The following is a 12,927-nucleotide window of genomic DNA, read 5'->3' on the forward strand; positions in this document are numbered from 1 at the left end:
ATTTCTATTCAAGGATTTTTTAGGTAGAGTTTCTCTTATTGCGCAGCCCCACTTTTTTAAAACCACTAATGTTGCAGTCTATAAATCTCTCAATAATACACGTAGACCTAAAGTCACTGCCTTGATTAGCTGAACAATATATGAATTCCTTTGGAAAGCTGGAAGAATTAATCTAAGTTCATCTTTCCTGCAGCATAACTGGACCCAAGGCCAAGAGATATTAAATGAATGCTACGTGCCATCAATCAAAACTATATGTTTTTTGACTAGAAATAACAGAGTGTCTTGCCTATGATGCCCCAACATCTATACAGCTGCAGAGCCACTTCAATTACACTGACTTATTAATGTGTGAGCAGGAGCATGGCGTCTCATCTCCTGGATCCATGTTCCATTGGCCACGCTTAAAAGTTAGCGGTGCAAATGTCTGAAGGTGTGTTTGTCTTAATCGACAGCTGCACATGTCTCACTGCTTATTTACTAAATGTGTGCTTTGACCATGGTTTCTAAATCAATATAGTCACATGGACTGACTTGAAAAGAATGGTTGCATGTTGCATATTTAAAGAGGTCTACTGCTCTGTGTATCGATCCACTGGGTGATCTACTAGTCTACAGTGCAATTGCTATTCAATTTAAAAAAAACTGTATTTAAACTAAAACAGTTGTTGGCTTTAAGTAATATAAAAAACAACATCAGAATTATCCCTTTAAATTTGCATTAGGTCTATGACATTAAAATCTATATTGTCTTTTTCTTGCTTGAGAAACTTCTTGCTTTAGAAATAACATTAATTTTCCTAATTTAAAAAAAGTAGTATGCATCTGGTTTTCTTTTCTCTCCATCCGTAACCATCAGGATTTTTTCCTCATAAGCTATTATCTTAATCTTTTGTTGATAACATCACCAAATAAAAAAATGACAGTCTCTATGTGGATTCCCCCCCCCCCCCCCTTTTTCTTTACTGTTCAATCACAAGCTTACTAGAGGTCCATCTATTGTAGGTGTATGTTGTCTTTAGTGATCCAGAAGTGATCCAGAGCCAACTTACTCTTGAACCTCTGTAGTGGTTGAAATAGCTCTCATTTTGTAGTGTTTTGAGCTTTTCAAGTGGTCATATTTTGACCTTTTTCATTCTGACTTCCTCTGTGTAATTTTCCCACAGAACACTTGGTCTACCTGGCTCAATATTTTTTTCACAACACACCACTGCATTGCCATTTTCCAGCTGATTCCCCACAGATGTCACAAATCAAGGTCTGGCCTTGTGAGATTAATTAAGGGTTGAAATTTGCCTGGCTCCAGCTTTCTGGCATTTGCCTTTAAAGGCAGATAAGAACTATGGCTTAATGTGATGAAACTAAGGTTTTGTATTTTCACAGGTGAACGATCAGGTCTTTACTTGAGTGAAATTTCATTAGTAAATTAAATTTCAACTCTTTTCCTGCAGTTCCAGTTCTGTACTGGGATGTACAATGACATTAAAATCTGACCTATAATGTATATAGAGACTATTGCATAAAAAGAAAAGCGAATGCATTATGTGAGCAAATTGAAATGCATTACTTTTCATATCTGCAGAACCTGAAAATCAAGTCCTGAGAAAGTACTTTTTTTCTTTTTTTTTGCTTGCTACTTGGGATACTGCAGTATTCTTTATTCAGGCCTCAGCCATTTGTCAGCCAACATTCTGCCACTGTGCTTTTAATACAGTCTAGAAAATCAGATAACACTATTTCCATTCTTGCTTCTTTGCACTGGGTTTTCAGTGGCTACTTTTTGCTTTGTCAGCACACTGCAGCTTAAGAGCCATTGGCAATAGTCTTGGAGCTGTTCAAACTACTTGATTTCACAGGTTGACTGGGTCCTCAGCTTTGGAACTTTCTGCATGGTTGTCTCAGGGTAGCCGACTCTGAAGTCTTCAAGTCTGGTTTATATCTACGCTTGTGACTGATTTGTTATGTTCTTTGTGTTGTGTTAATGCTGGCAATGGCAGCAATTTGATTGTGCACAGTATTATTCTGTTTTCCTTATTGTTAAATACTTGTTTTACACACTAAAATATGTTGTAAAAACAATACATTATTAGTAAGGATGTTAATCAAATTTTACTGTTTTACCTTTTAGCTTTCTTTGGAAAGTATTCTATCACAAGAAAGTTATCTTTTCGAACCTTCCCTCTTCATTAACTGCTGCAATTGCACAGCCCAGAGGGACCGGTCAGGGCTTCTTCACCAAAACTGGTGTCACATGACGTGAGCAAAAACTGACTTTGAGGATCCCCGAGTGAAACCACAGAATGTATGATCTCATCTAATGAATAGCAAGTAGTATCTCTAATTTTGGTCAAATTAAAATAATGTAACAAGCTTGAAAGATAAATTAGCAAAGGCTGATGTAAGTGAATTGATCTTTTGCCTCGGCTAGGATAATAAGAGACTAACTATTGACTGCGTAAATTTGATTTAGTGTATACAAAATCAATACTTGCGTGAACAAATACAAATGTCATTTGATACCTCTAATTGGCTTCTCATTAGTGTGACAATTATTTATGGATGAGCCGTCTGTTCTTAGTTTAAGAAATGTCAAGATCAAATCAATCAGTCCAAATCCAAACATTCATCTAAACGAGTCTTCTCAGCTGCTTTTAAAAAAGCATGTGTCAAATGAAGAAAAAGCCCGTGTCAAAGTTAAACCTGACACAAACTGAGAGAAAAAGTTCTGAGTCTGAGGAAGTATAGCTGGGGCCCTGGTTAAAGGCTCAAAGGATGTGTTCCCTGGGGAATATATATGTACAAAGTGGAGGTAAATAAATAATAAAGAGATGAATGGAAGGCTAAGCAGACAGCTGATGGTGCTTATCGTCATGTTTGGGGGGGTTGGGGGGGGCTGGTCCTCTCTGACGCTGTCAGCATAGTGTGAGGGTGAGTGGTGATTAAAACTGCTTTCCCTGTTACTTGTCAGCAAAGATGAAAACACACACACGCATGCACACATACGCACACACACACACAGCCATCTCTGCAGACATACTTACAAAATAAACAGCTTAAGCCCCTGTGATGTGCAAAACTGATGATTTTTGACTCAACTCAGACACACCCATATGACTAGCTCTGCATTTCTGTTTGTGTTTTCATGTGAAACCTGTGATGGGACAGCTCCTGCTAAAGATATAATACTGTAACAAAAAATATATACATTCTACACAGTATATTAAGTACTTTGACCTTCAGCTAGTCATTAAAAAGATAGAGAATCGGGCCATCAGTGTCTGCCACTGATGGAAAGACTTTTTTCTCTCTATTAAATAAACCTAATCTTAACCGGTATGAAAGGCGTATGATTCAGAGGAAACATTCAGTCTTCTGCCTGATATATTGACACAACTGTTTTCAATTAACAATTAATTAACATTAATTCACCTAACCGTGTTTAATTGAAGTGACATTTCTATAGACATTGTATGATTTGTAATTTATAGAAATCTGCAGAAATGAAATTCCTGTGTGAAAGTTTGTTTCTAAGTTGTTAAGAAAAGATTCTATGAGACATTTTGACTTATACACACTAATAAAAAAACTTGGATATTCATTGGGGAAAAACAGTGTTTCATTTTTAATCAGTTACATAGTGCATCAATAACACTTATATAATGTATAATTAATTTCATGTGAGCATGGACGTCAAATACACTAATCTCTGTTCCTTATAAAAGGGATATCAAAGCGTGCAGAACTTGTATGTGCATTAAATATGCAGTTATAGGCTTAACCGGCTTACTGTACATTCAGTATCCTTGCTGTTCAGCAGCTGAAATACCCACAAATGTGTCACGACAGGTGTCACAATGTAGATTAATATTCTAACCTACAGTATTTGGTACACAGAAGACCTTTATGTTAAGCCGATAGATCTGAATCTGTTTAAATGTTATTTAAAAACTTTGTACTGAAAAAGACTTAAATCTGAGCAATTTTTAGAGAAATGTAGTAAAACTGTAAAATGTGTGTAAAATGTCTCTCACCAGTCTCTTTATGATTCGCCACATCAAAGCATCTGCATCCATCTCACGCTATCCCTTGTAGCCTCTTTCGTAACACCAACCCTGAACATGTCCTCCTTCACTAAATCCATAAACCTCTCTGGTCTTCCTCTTTTTGCTTTACCTGGCATCTCCATATTCAGTATCATTTTCCCAGTATATCCCCATCTCTTCTCAGCACATGCCTAAAGCAACTCAGCCTTAACTTTCTAACTTTGTCTCTGAGCTTTCCCTCTAATATTCCTAATTCCTAAGTCAATACTACTTATTAATTTGTAAACTGTAAATGATTGCAGGTTATGCACAGTTGAAATCCTATCCAATTACTCAGACCCTAATGTGGATGAATGAAGTGGTACTTTGGGAAGATAAAGTAGAGTGCAGGCACAAAATACTTAAAGGACAACAGTTTATACAGAGTGGGAGATAGAAACAAGATGGGGACAAAGCAAAGACAGGGAGATAATGACGAAAGAAGAAGAGTAAAGATACTGTGTTGCACAGCTGAAAGACAGATACCTAGATTAAGGTTTGGAAAGGGAGACAACCGAGGGCTGATAGGAGAAACGGGGAGAGAGATGAGGAGGGGAAAAACAAAGATAAAGAGCTTTGATTAGGGTTTGTTGCCCTCTTGCTCCTGTTCCCTTACTTTTCCTCTTATTCCATTTGAGTTGTTGTTGTACAAGGTGACAAAGACTGGAGTGTCCTAATTAACAAAAACTGAAATACACTATTCCTGCTGTGACAAAAACTCCACACCTCATTTTGTTCATCCTTCAATATCTTTGCCTGAATACAGTAGAAATTTGTGCCTCTTAAGTAATTTTATTTAACCCTGTTAATAAACGAATGGCTAAATATTTAACCATTAAATGAGGCTCGATAGACCACTTTTGTCCTCTTCTTTAATTTCTCTCATATATGTGGCAGAATGTGTTTTTATACTCCTGCAATGCCAGCTATTTATGACTATACTTTCAAATAATGAAGTAAATGCATGTAAAAGTAACTCCCATGAGATGAAGCTCAGGCTGCTCTGAACACTGAATTTTCAAGGGTTTCCTCTGCTTTTGTACCATGGTCATCAAGTGTATTGTCATCCCAGCGGACCAAGGCTTGGTCCTCTTTGGCCTTTGTTTTGCATTTTGTCTGCCTTTTTTCTGTTCCTCTTTCTGTTTATTTCTCATGGTTAGATTTAGACATAGAAAATTACTTGGTTACGTTTCGGTAGTAAACACAACTTAAGTATGATCTTTAGGAGTGGGCAAATCTATAATCTGGTATATTCTTAAAGAGAAAAACCTGGAAGTAAACAACAACCTTACTTTACTTGGTTAAGAAAATCACCTTCACAAGGTCAACGTATCTAGGCCTACATTTAACAGATGTCTTCATGAATGTACATATAGAGAGTATATAGCAAGCAAAACACTTGCTACACTCGAGAACAAGGAGGCAAGATTGAATTTTGCCACAAAACATCTAAATGAGTCTGCACTGTTCTGAAAAACGTATTCGAAACCAAGATTAACTTGTAATAGCATGAGGAAAGTATGGAGAAAGAAAAAAAAGAGGTCATGATTCAAAGCATACCGTAATATCCGTCAAATGTGGTGGTGGCAACATTACTAGTGTTTATTGATGATATGAAATCAGTTATGTGTAGGATATCAACACTAGCACCTTCAGTCAAAGACTTATTGTGCTAAAGTGCAAATCTGAGCACCTCAGGAGGTCATTTATACCAACTACTATAAGACTGTCTGTCTGTCTTTTCATCCTTCCTTCCTCCCCTCAGCATCACACAAATGCTGCAAAACTGATCAGACAGTGCTTCACAGTGTCACAGTGGATAACAAACTAAAACATACTGCAAAAGCAACCTCAGAGTTTGTCAAGGAAAAGGAATGGGATATTCTTCAATGGTTAAGTCAGTCACGCTTTTCAGTTGCTGAAGGGAAAACTGAAGGTAGCGAGAAGCACAAACAAGCAGCAACTGAACGCACAGTAAAAGCCTGGCAGTGCATCTCGAGAGAGGAAACACAGCATCAGATGATGTCCATTGTTTGTAGACTTAGGGAAGCCATTGGCATCCTGGTCTCATATTACTGATCTGATATCATATCTCACAGTACAATAATATTGAATGGGTTGCATTGTTGTATTTTGTCATGTTTCTCAGGTCTTTGTCTGAATTTCTACGAACATTATTGCTAAGGATTGTCTTATTGCATTGGAGTCACACTGGGTTAAATATGTACACTTGGGTTTTAAGGGGTATTTATTATTTTCTTCTTTTTTGGGGGGTTGTATGGAAGCCCCAAACGCAATTTCATTGTTCTTGACAATGACAATAAATAAATAAATACTAAATACTAAATACTAAACAATCCTTCAAAATTTTAAATCATTCTAGCTAGTCCAATAACTTTTGAGTATCTGAATTTGGGGGTTACTATGTGTAAAAATAACTATAAATAGTAAATGCAACAGTTCTTGAGCAGCATTTAAAAATATACCAGTAACACATCAAAATCAATTAATTTAAGTCTTGTGAAAGTAAATCCACTTTTTTTTTTCATCAAGTTTTCAAATTTTGCCAGTTTTGACACTGACCAACTGTGATCTGTCTCATCCTTTGAAGAAACAAAGAGCCAAAGCATCCATAATAGAAGAAGCTACTTTCACACCCTCTTTTACTTATCTCTTATACAATCTTATACAAACTGCTGCACACAGCAATATGTTTTGCAAGTATATATGAAACACATAAGTTAATGTCTTGGACACCTTAATGTAATGTAAAGTTCATAAAGATGCACTTGCCACATTTAACCCACTCAGTAGGTAATTTGATTAGAAAAAAAAAAGAATTACCTAAATCTGTCACCCTAAGTCCAAAGACCAAGACTGCAATATTAATAAACATGCACATATGGTAGAGACCCACCTTCAGAGAGAAAAGTAAGTTTTCATTTGGAAAGAATTTAGCTCAAGCCCTAATGAAATATTCACCATTCGGTCCCCCCGGGGCTGCACCAGACTCGACATATGGTCTTTGTTCGACTCCTTACACACACTGTAGTCCTTAGTTTGAGCTTTAAATCTACTCATATGGTTGGAAGAAACACTATGGGCACCTGTGAACATGTGCTGTCTTTGCTTGTGCATATTTTCTCTGTGCTCGTCACCTTTTTCTCATCAGCCAAAGTTCAAATAAGCTCTTCAGAGCCCCCCAGACAATGGACACATCTTCAAAGCTCTTTTCCAATTCTTTGTCTGACATGAGATAACTATCGTTTTTCAGTCCATTCACAAGATTCTAAATGGAAGAAGAGGAATGAACTGAACTGAACTGATATCCTTTAGGTTTTCTTTGGTCCATTGAATTTCATGTTCTTCTCATTCATGACATGAAGAAACTGAAATAAATATAAGGTGACCCCATCATCTAAAGACGACTGACCTGCTAATAAATCTAACATGATTACACAGTTTAAACACTAGTTTTTCTACCTGTTTATAGTCCAATAAAAAAAAGGAAAGTACAAAATATGAAATATTAACCATACTGTTTACAGTGCTTATCCTGCTTCATTATAATGATATATTGTTTGAGGAATTATTGTTCCCATGGGTGCTCTTTGGACTCCCCTTGACTCCAGTTTTATAGCGCTTATAGCACAATCTACTTGAAGGTATAAATACGTTCAAATGATCTCTATACATATTATACCCATAAATAGACTTCATGATGGCATAACATATTCAGGTACTGTGTATGTTTGAAGTGGAATAAACAGATTTGAATTGAATTTTTTTATTTATTTCAGTCAACAACAACAACAACAACAACAACAACAACAACAACAACAACAACAACAACAGATTATAATTTTACATAAAAGTACTCAAACAGTAACCGAAAAAGGAATAGGCTGAAGCCTTGTGGCTTATACTTATCCTATCCCTTACCCCCATAGAAATAATCAAATCCTTAACCAAGAAAATAAATAACATTGATAAATAAGTTGTGTAACAGTTTGAAAAGAAATCAATGATAAATCAAGAAATTAAATCAACACAAAAAATGTTAACAAACCAAATTTCTATAACCTTGTATGATACTAATTTTTAAAATCTTCCTGAAGAATGACAAAGAAAAACACATCTTCAGTTCATCATTAAGTCCATTCCATAATTTCACTCCCAAAACTGACACATCTATACTTAACATTGGTTCTCACTTTAGGCATTTCAAACTTATAAGACCGCCTCAAATCATATTTTCCATCTCTTAGTTGAAACATACTTAAAATACAAATTGGAACATTCTTTTTCATCACACGATATATCATTTCTAAAGTTTTAGAATATATAATGTCCATGAATTTTAACATAGATGATCCTACAAAAAACTGGTTGGTGGACTCCCTATATCCAACTTTATTTATTATTCTAATAGCTCTTTTTTGCAATTTAAATATTGAATCCAAATATGTTTTGTATGTGTTCCCCCAAATTTCTACACAGAAATATCCTGATGCAGCCAAAGAGAGGTGGGGAGAAAAAATATAAAAAAATTAAAAAGTCCTGGCACTGTATAACACAGCAGCATGATGATTAGCTGGTCATGTTCCTCCTTATCTGGATTGACAGGGCACATCTGTGGAGGGGACTCGGTGGCTCTGAGCAATAGGAAAGCAGGTGTGAATATTTCAGCAGATACATGTGCATATGGAACATCTGGACAGCTGCATGAAGGACCTGAGTAGATAGAAGGCTGAGGAATCCTATATTTGGCACAACAACCAGTGTATCAGGCTTAGAGTTTTACATTTACATCTGACTTTCTCTCCACTGATAACATATCATTTCTTAAATTCAAGAATTCAAAGTCAAAACTGCATAGTCAACCAATACCAGTGTCATTTCTGAAATTTAAAACTAATTCAGATACAGTTGCAGAGAAATATTTTGGGAACCTTTTGAATTTTAAATATAAATATGCATAAATGCATAAATATGACTTAAAACACAATCAGCTTTTATCTAGACTCTAAAAGTAAACACAATTTAAATCAAATGTTTAGATTTTATCCAATATTATATATAAGTCTTGATAGAAAAACATACTTTTACAAAAAGTGACCCAAACCAAAAACTTTGGTAGTATTATCAAAGCAAGAGAGGTATCAGATACCTCTTGACAAATACACATATATATTCTGTTTGTTTTTTTTCACATGCCCAAGGTGTCTAAATTATCCATAATTTAATCCTTGGTATAGTTATCTAAACTCAAGCATTAGCCTCCAGAAGTTAAGATTTCTTTGGGTTAGCAGGCTTAGCAAACCCTAAAATCCCAGTCAGAGATAAAGGATAGTTATGATCTTTGTTCCGCGTCAATCAAAAGGGGATGTTTCACATGCCATACGATTCTTTTTCTGCACCACCTACTCCAGTAATAGAGGTTATCTGGCAGCGGTGATAAAATGGTGATAAAAATCTATAAAAGACATAAAAAATATAACAGTAAAATGTAACACTGTTGTAAATGAATATAGAGATTAGAGTTGCAGAAAATCCATAATCTTTGCATTTAGCTCAAAGAGTTTGTTAAAATAAACAATTTGAACTTGATTTAATATATTCTAGGACTAATGTATTTCAAATGTGATGGCTGCATATTAGAGCTGCATATTATAAGGTTCTATAGTATTAGAACCTTATACTTGATCAATTTAAACAGCAAAGGTTCCATGGCCTACTAAAGAAGACATGGGAATTTCTTTAGTTTGTCCCCAGATTAAAGTGAAATAATCCTAATGACTGAATAAGAAATACTGGTAATAAATGTCATGATCAATTTTCTGATCTGTGCAATCTGTGTAGCTGCAATCTCAGCAGTGTGAGACAAACCTAAGAGCAACCTAACAATTAAGTATTCAGCTCAATTTAATTCAATTCAATTCTATTTTATTTCTACAGTGCCAAATCACAACTACAGTTGCCTCAAGGTGCTTTATAATCTAAGTAAAGAGCCTACAAAATACAGACAAACCCCAATAATCAGATGACCTCCCATGAGCACTTGGTGTTGGTGACAGTGGAAAGGAAAAACACCCTTTTAACAGGAAGAAATTCCAGTGACTGGTCAACGCACAAATTCTGCTGATGTAATATCCCAGCTGTGACACAATAAACTGTTTACCAGAGTGTATGCCAAAGTCTAGATTGTTGCACTTAACATGAACTTACTGTGAAGCACTTGAAGACATAAAGTACTGATGTTTATCTTATGACAGGAATAAATGGATGGGAGGAGAACATTTTCCATTGCGAATCATCTTGTTTAAAAAAGGTATTTCTATATTTTAGATAAAAGTGGTTTTAAGTAAGAAGTTACTACCCTACACGTCTACGAATTTAATCTTCACGTAAAAACTGTTTCGAGCATAAATGATGTAACACTACACAACATATCATAATGATGTTGAGTGATTTCATATGCACAACATAACAGCATGTGTTTGCTTAGATTTGTGTTTGTATGTCTATGATTTTGTCATGACTCGCTGCATGAAAATTGTTATTGTGTTCCCCATCATTGCCTCCAGCTGCTTCAGAATAACACAAACAAAGGCAACGTGGCCCCCATCCCTGGCTCCTATTTCAGACTCAAACATTGGTCCCCTCTGGGCAATAGACACTGCGCTCATTCATTAACAGAGATATCATGGCGAAAACAAGCATGAGCCCAAGGAATCAGGGAAGAGAAGAGTAAGCGAGGATGAGGTGTTTCGCTGTTGTATCCCTCTCCACCTCTTTTCTCCAGTGGTCCTAATTAACTAGTGTCTGATGTCTCTGTCATCTCAGTGTCTCTTCCCGGCTACAGTAGGCCCTCGGTGGGCAGAGGAAGCTGGTGCCGTGTTGACCACGGTGCTGGTCTGCTGTGCTTAAGCTTTATTTCTCCTCTGCTGGCACAGTAATACTCATTAAAGAAGATACCAGAGGGACTGGCCTTCAGTCTTCATCTTCCGTCCTACATTTCTCCTTTCACTTTTGAGTGACTCAATTGGCTATTAGCTATTCAAAAAACAAATTTCCTCAAGCATGACTTGTCCACATGAGACAGTGTCTGCTGTTAAAGGGAGTTTAAGCAACTGACATTACCTGTTAATAGGTGGTGCAGCCTGTTGCTTCACCATGTCGTTGCTTTTAAGTATTTATTTTCCCTCAGTCTGTGGATTTTTTAAAAAATGTTTCTACTCTTAGATTAACAAATTGTATGTGTTCACTGATGAATCCCTGAACTATATGAGAAAAGTTTAAAACTTACTTTTTTAGTTGTTAGTTTGGAACTGTGGCAAGCAAGCAATACCAGATAAACACAGATGAGTTGGAAAGCATGATTGGATAATGATCTGCAGACTGATCTTTTAGCAGAAGTCATCAAAAGCAACTGCTCACAAAGCCAGCCACTGCTGTAGCAACAATTTTTTTTTTCCAATATAGATTTTCAGAGGGAAAGCATGGCCTGATTTGGTCCCTCGGGCGGTTTTCCTCAAGATAATTTACCACAGTCTCTTCTGTTTATTCAACTTCATCCAAAAGCTTATATGCCCTGACCTGTCTCATCCAATTAGCCTAATTGGAGGAATAATTCCCCATCTGTCATACATAGCACTCTTTCACCTGCGGGGTCACAGTGATGTTAACCTTCACTTTGGCATAACAATACAAGAAACCAGCGAACAGAATATAAATGTAAAAAAGTTTGACATCGCATATTCTTGTCTTTCATGTGTAATAGTACTACAGAGAAGTTTCTGTCACATGGTTTGTCTCTAGGGACAGAAAAAAATACCCTATTGCCTTCTGAACTGTTTGGATGACACTACATTGAATTCTTTTTCCTTTGTTGTATTTTCTAATACTTGGGCAGCCAATAACGTGGGTGTGCTTGGCCATGAATTATAGATCTGTTGTTGGAACAGGGTGTGTGGATATGAACTGTGCATGCCGGGGCCAGATAAGGCCAGATTTATACCTTTAGCTGCCAGGAGCAGTCTCTGGGAGCCAGCTCACAAATTAAATTGAAATTGAGTTTGAGGGAGCTAATCAAACAGTCGTAGCAACCTCATATAACACGATGTCCTCTTAACATACAATGCATGCGAGATGGGGACACATGCTTAAAGATTGCTTTTCCTCTAAATCAGCAAAGTGACTCACGGTCCTGTGTAAATTCATCTACATACACTAGAGGCTGGATGGGGTCAGATGCAGTTAGAAAAAACATTTTGTTTTGTGATGATGAAGACAAATTCTCTGTCAGGATTCTGGCGACCACTATTTAAAACTGTTTTAAGTGATCCATTTGTAACTATTACACAAAGGGCACCGAGCATTAAAAGTTTTACTCAAATAATTGAGGAGGGGCATCTTGTTATTACTTTACTTTGCAGCGCTCATTGATGTTGACGCCACTGTTTCAATCATTTGGTTTATCGTTGCACTCTCCGTCTTTTACCGTCGCTATTAGAGTCTAAGAGATACATGGTGACATGGTGGATACAGTTGACAGGTTCTCAGTGTGCAGACTCAGACTGAAGGGATTTGATGTTTTGCAGAACTGGTCAGGCATCAAAGGATGCTACAAGCCAAGGCTTTATCAGTGATTTTCACTCGGCGTGTCAGTGTTAGTGACCTGGAAGATGGGTGAGATTCTGCTCAGTGTTCACATTATAAGAACATATTAGAGCAAATTTAGTACATAATGTAAGAGAACTACTGTTTCTCACAGTTTCTGCAGTGCTGCAAATTACAGAAATATTTAAGTATATTTAAATCTATATTTATTCTAAAATGGTCT

This window comes from Diplotaxodon limnothrissa, linkage group LG20, assembly GCF_057381915.1.
Source record: "Diplotaxodon limnothrissa isolate DT_005_m linkage group LG20, D_limnothrissa_male_GT1.1, whole genome shotgun sequence".
Lineage (NCBI taxonomy): Eukaryota > Metazoa > Chordata > Actinopteri > Cichliformes > Cichlidae > Diplotaxodon > Diplotaxodon limnothrissa.